Source organism: Tupaia chinensis, unplaced genomic scaffold, assembly GCF_000334495.1.
Source record: "Tupaia chinensis unplaced genomic scaffold, TupChi_1.0 Scaffold000179_1, whole genome shotgun sequence".
Taxonomy (NCBI): Eukaryota; Metazoa; Chordata; class Mammalia; order Scandentia; family Tupaiidae; genus Tupaia; species Tupaia belangeri.
The window spans coordinates 3,604,397-3,610,407 of record NW_006159654.1 but is presented as its reverse complement, the minus strand read 5'-3'; the positions used below and the strand labels follow the sequence as shown (position 1 = coordinate 3,610,407).

The 6,011-nt window shown below is 36.3% G+C and overlaps 1 protein-coding gene across 1 annotated transcript in view; it reads left to right on the top strand.

Moving 5' to 3' along the window:
• Window positions 1-223: 223 nt before the first annotated feature.
• Window positions 224-6,011, top strand: part of FBXO8 (F-box protein 8) — a 47,544-nt gene continuing 41,756 nt past the window's right edge. Inside the window, exon 1 of the mRNA XM_006146468.3 lies at window positions 224-469. The gene's annotated coding sequence lies outside the window, so the exon portion shown is untranslated. The remainder of the gene's footprint in view (window positions 470-6,011) is intronic.

Sequence of the window (6,011 nt, the reverse complement as noted above, 5' to 3'; positions counted from 1 at the left end):
CTCCATCGTCCAGACCCCTGAGAAGTCTGACTCCATCGAGCGCCTCCTCAGCTGCCAGTCCGATCCTACGTTTTATATAAGAAATAAGTATAATTTTGATGTTCAGAGTGGCTCAAGCTGCGAAGTGAGAAGCAAAGACAGTGTGACGAATCTTACACAGTGAGTATAAAACTACTTCTTCTTGAATGGGCAGAACCCAAACGTCACTTCCGGCAACAATAGGAAACGTCAAAAGTCGGAGAGTCGGCAGCTTTGGCTCCTGCAGCTTGAAGTGCTGAGGTCTCAGGGACCTAGTGCTGTTTCTGGTACTTTCACCACCGTCAGCACCACCGGTGTGCGCGAGTGAAGTCTGAACAGGCTTCTCCATGGCCTGGACCCCTGTTCCCGGCTGAGCCGTTTTCTTTGGGCTGTAAACCCCCGCCCAGAGGCCGATTCGTCGCGGCGGCGGTGGAGATCGCAGGTCGTTCAGGTACAAGCGGCAGCCTCGATATTTCAGATCTCTTGTCTCCTTTCCCTTTGTACTTCACTTTTCTACTTGGAAATAAAGACAGCCGGTGCTCGCCAGTTGGCAGAAACAGGCCGACCATCAAGAGTTTGGGACCAATGACAGTACGGAGCATTTTGAGTGACAGCGGTGATGGCTTATTAAAATGAGGAAGCAGTGCCGAGGGACAGGGACGGTGTTCTTTCTGTTTCTAGGCTATTGGGTTAGAGATCTCCTTGGCACCCCAGGTAGTAACGCGGCGTCGTTCTGAAATACGGCCAAGAAACTTGGCAGGGGTTACTTTCTTTACGCCCAACTGTGGCACCTAGGCACAGTTGTTGGTTCTTTACTGCTTTGCAGTAATATGAACGCAAACACGTTCAGAGGGGGTCACGATGAAGTGCCAGTTGCCGCAGCAATCACAATCTGGTTATGAAATTTGGCAAACTCTCAATTTGTTTTCTCATAGTCGTTAATCTCTGACTGGACTCTAATCTCTTTCATGGAAGGTGCACAGTGTTGTGAGATGTCGTAAATCCTTATCTACTAGTAATATAGTCATTACACAGAACTACATAAATGAATACCAGTTCTCAGTCATTTAATTTTTTTTTCGTTTTAGTTTTATGTCCTGCATGTATTTACTAATTTAATGATTGCGTTTACTTGTTTTATGAAGGAAATACTTATTTTCAAGGATCGTTGGCGTTTCTCTCCAAATCAGTATAGCATGACTTTATTACTGGAATGTGAAATCAGTTTATGTTTTCCATTTCAGCTTTCCTTCCCTACTATCTTTTAATGTTGAGTTTGATAATTGTATTTCTGAGATAGGCGGACTCCCCATCCCTCACCCCCTCCTCCCATGAAAATGGCTTACAAAATAGAGCAGGTCTCCTAATGAACAGTGAGTAAAATGAAATTTTTAGATTGAATCAGAAACTTTCATTTTTATTCAGTCAACCTGAGAGGTTGTCTGATGAGAGACTTAGTTATATATTGTTGAGTAACAAATTACCCTCAAATTTACCCCAGCTAAAAACAATGAACATTAATATTTGTCTGTGGATCAGGAGTTAGGGCACAAGTTAGCAGTGTGGCTTCAGCTCAGGTTCTTTAATGAGATTGCAGTCAAGCTCTTGTTGGGAACTTTGTTGTTTGAAGGTTTCACTGAGGTCAAGAAGGATCTACTTTCAAGTGCACTGCATGGTTGTTGGCAGGCCTAGGTTCCACACCACATGGTTTTCTTAATAGCATTATGACTCCCGTTTTTCCCTAGAAAGAATATCTGCTGTGGTTTGATGGTGTTCCCCAAAAATTTACATGTTGACATTTGGTTTTATTGTGCAGCAATTTAGAGGAAACTTAATCTAATTACGTGCCCCAAGGTGAGGCCTTTGGGATATGATTAGGCCTCAGCATTGGGAGCCCCAACAGCTACCTGGTGGGTCCAGAACAGAGACATGCTCTCCTAAAACTCTTGCCTTTCAAAAATGCAAGGCTCTTTACCCCTCATCCTTGGATCACCAAGCCATGATCTGAATAAACATCTATTTACAAATTACCCAGACCCAAGTATTTTTTTTAATCACTAGAATGGACTTGAACAGCATCCAATACAGAAGCTTCAGTCTATAATAACCTAATCTCAGAAGTGGTGTCACCATTGCCATGTATTTGTTAGAAATGAGTTATTCAAACAACCCAGATGGAGAGGAAGGGGTGACACAAAGGCATCCTATGAGGCAGACATCACTGTAGGCTGTCAGGAGACTGCCTAGCATAAATACCCTGGCTGATAACTTGTAGAGTTAATTAGTAGGAATAACCTAAGAGGAATAAGTCCAGGAGAAACACAGACAAGGGAAAAAATGCCAAATTGTAAAGAAATAAAACTTTACTAGCATTATCTTCTTGGGGAAAAAATAAATGCCTTTTTTTCCCCTACTAAATATCTGAAGAGATTTCTATTTTTTGTTTTTCTGGGAAACTTTGCCTAAGGGATGGTGTTTGTAAGTGGAATGTTTGTGTTTTCAGTGTCAACATGAGCAAAGTATATCACTACGGGAGACTGTTTATTACCCATTACCATTTTACATGGTTGAATTTGGGTCAAAATAAACTTAAGCAAAGATAACATTTAAAGAAGAAAGACTTTAAGGGCTAAATATATGTATAGAGTGCAGTTTAGTGGCAGTTTTTTATACTGGTGTGATCAAATAGGGATGGGAACCATGTCTTAGAAATGTACCTTAAATATCTCTTTTAAGCATTGTAATAGGTGGCAAGTTCCATCTTTCTGCCTTAGCTGGCCAAAAATCACCAGCGTAGCTTTTATCAATAAACCATTGAAACTAATTGGAATTATAAGTCTAGGCTTCAGGGTTTATTGTGACACTATTTTGACTATTACCCAACATGAAATTGCCTACAGTTTTGAGAGATGTTGCAAATCCTTATCTGTTAGTAAAATAGCATTAAATTTCTCTCTTATACTTCAGGTGCTTAACCTCTGCCCAAATGTGGCATTCTCAAATTCTAAGTTAAGCTTTCTATAAAAGTTCAGGCTCCCTGTTGAACATATTTATAGTAGATTACGACTAATTAACTAGTACAAGTTTGGGCTTAGACGTCTGTTTGGAGTCTTGAAAAAAAAAAGCACAGTTGAAATACTTGAATCCACAAAATATTTTATGGTAATAACTTCTAGATTAGACAAAATGTAATTTATTATTTATGATCAGTTTAATGGGGAGTGTTTTGTGTGTTTACTATGCTTTCACTGAGCTAAAAGGCATTTTCCTCATTTCACAACATAAAAACAATGAAATGGGGCCAGATGGTGGCAGAGTGGGAAAATGCTGTCTTGTGAGGTTGACCCACGAGGGAATATTCTGGGTTTACATCTGGAGACCTCCCTGAGTACACTGGGCACATGCGTGCCCATGTCTGGTGCTACCTGAGCTGGGGGGTGAATCACTGTGTCAAGACCCTGTTGTGGGGCTGTCTCTCTTAATCATAGAAGAAATAAATAAACTTTAAAAAATATTAATTACCAACCACTGATCTTTAATCTAAGAGCATTGAAATTACTCATTCAAATATTTGACTTTATAATCCATTGCTTAACTAACTGCTGATGTACAACTATCTAATTTGTTTCTACATCTTGATTTAAATTTGGAAATCAAAGCTATTTCATTGACTGGCTGTTTCATAATAATACATTGAAATGATTAATTATTACTTAAGTAATTTTTTTTTAATTATAATGAAAGACATCTATTTCTGGAAATGTGCGTTCTGTTTCTTTTTCTTTTTCCTCACTGCTGTTTTTTCTGACAAATTTTTTTACATGATTCTGCAATAAACTAAAACATCTTTGGCTAACTTAAGTAAGTTTATATCATATTTGGAGCAAGTGCTTTAGTGATCTAGAGATAAAAAAATAGCCTATTTATAGTTTGAGGTTTAGGCAGCAGCATTAAGGAGTTTAAACACTGTGATCAGCAGTTTGTGCATTCTTCAAAGATAGATTGCATAGAATTTCATAAGGTGTTTGAATAAAGGAACCAGATTTTATAGCCGGTAACCCAAGATTGGAGAGCCCCTCTGCTCACACTGAGTAGTGACTTATAGAAGTTTTAGACAGTGAAAGACATGGAGAAAGCAAACACTAAATATACACACCCTTCTCTATTTCTGCTTCTTTTTTTGTTTTTTAGATTTTTTTCTCCTTATTTTTATAGAATTATAGAATTGTTTTTACAATTTTTTAATAGTGACAGATTTCACATAACTTGAAATTTATCATTCCAGCCATTTTTATGTGAATAGTACAGTGATATTAAATGTATTCATAGTTTTGGGCTGCCATCACCATCCCATCTCTGTAACTGTTTTTGTGAAGCTGAAATTCTATACCCATTACAATTAAACACTTACTTCCTGACTCTACACTCCCATCCCTTTCCCAGTCCCTGGTAATTACCATTCTACTTTTTGTCTTTGATTTTGACTTCTATAAATATCTTATAAAAATGGAATCATACCTTATTTTTCATTTCCGTGACTGGCTTGTTTTACTTGTAATGTCCTTAAGATTCATCCATGTTATAGCAGTATGTAAGAACTTGATACCTTTTTAGGCTTCATAATATTCCATTTTATGTATATAGCTCATTTTGTTTAACCATACACCACTAATGAACATTTGAGTTGTTTCCACATTTTAGCTGTTGTGATGAATAATGACACTGTGAACATGGGTGTACAAATATCTTTTACAGATCCTGCATTTAATTATTTTTGGTATTTACCCAGAATCAGTTTGGGTTGTTGCATAGTTTTACATGTTCTCTCTATATACTACATATTTATCTCTTACCCTATACCTGATTTGCAAATACTTTTTTCCTTTCTATGGGTTGTCTTTTTACTGTGTTAGTATTGTCTTTTGGTGTACAAAATTTTTAAATTTTTATAATACTCAATTTGTTTATTTTTTCCTTTGTTTTCAGTGTCTTTGGTACCATATCCTAGAAATCATTGCTAAATCCAGTATTGTAAAGCTCTTGCTCTATGTTTTCTTCTAAGAGTTTTAGTATTATTTTTTAGTCTTTGATTCATTCTGAGTTAATTTTCATATATGATGTTGGGTAACAGTTCAGCTTCACTCCTTTATGTATGGACATCCAATTTTCTTTGCATCATTTGTTTAAAAATCTACAGTTTTCATTGTAAAAAAAAAAACCTTTTATCTCCTTGGTTAAGTTAATTCCTAAGTATTGGGTTGTCTCGAAAGTCACAGACATGTTTTTCTACGCAAAAATGTGTTGTGACTTTTCCAACGACCCAGTATTTAATTCTCTGTGATACTGTTGTAAATAGAATTATTTTCTTAATGTCCTTTTCAGATTGTTCATTGTTAGTATATAGAAATAAAGCTGATTTTTTAATTAAAAGTAATGCTGGTGAGAAGTATGATAAGTCTATTTTATTTACAAATTAAAACAGATAGTAAGGCATTTCTTGCAAGCCCCCTCCCAAGAAGTCTAAAGTCTAAAATTCTCAGATTTTGGTTACATATAAATAAAACTTCTTAATTTTTACATTTGTTTAGATGCTATTTTGGTAACATTTATCAAACAAAATTAAAGAATAGAAAAAAAAATCTTCAGAAAACAAAGTAATGTTGTAAATCTTTTTGAACTTAAAAAAATGGCATACCAAAAAACAATAAATAAAAACCAAAAAAGAAAAAAAAAACGGTATGCTTTTGAGTAACAAAACTACTTTTGCCGACCAGATCTTTAAATTTAATGAGTGGCTTTTTTATGTGTTTAATGTACCTTGTGACCTCTCCTTACTGAGCTATTTCCCTTTCTCTTTAGAAAGACTTCCTTGTGGACTTACCCTTCCTTCATTTCTTTACAGTTGTTGCCTTTAAATTTTAGGGATGTGATTGGTTATCAGGATTTTCTCTCTCTCTCTCTCTCTCTCTCTCTCTCTCTCTCTCTCTCTCTTT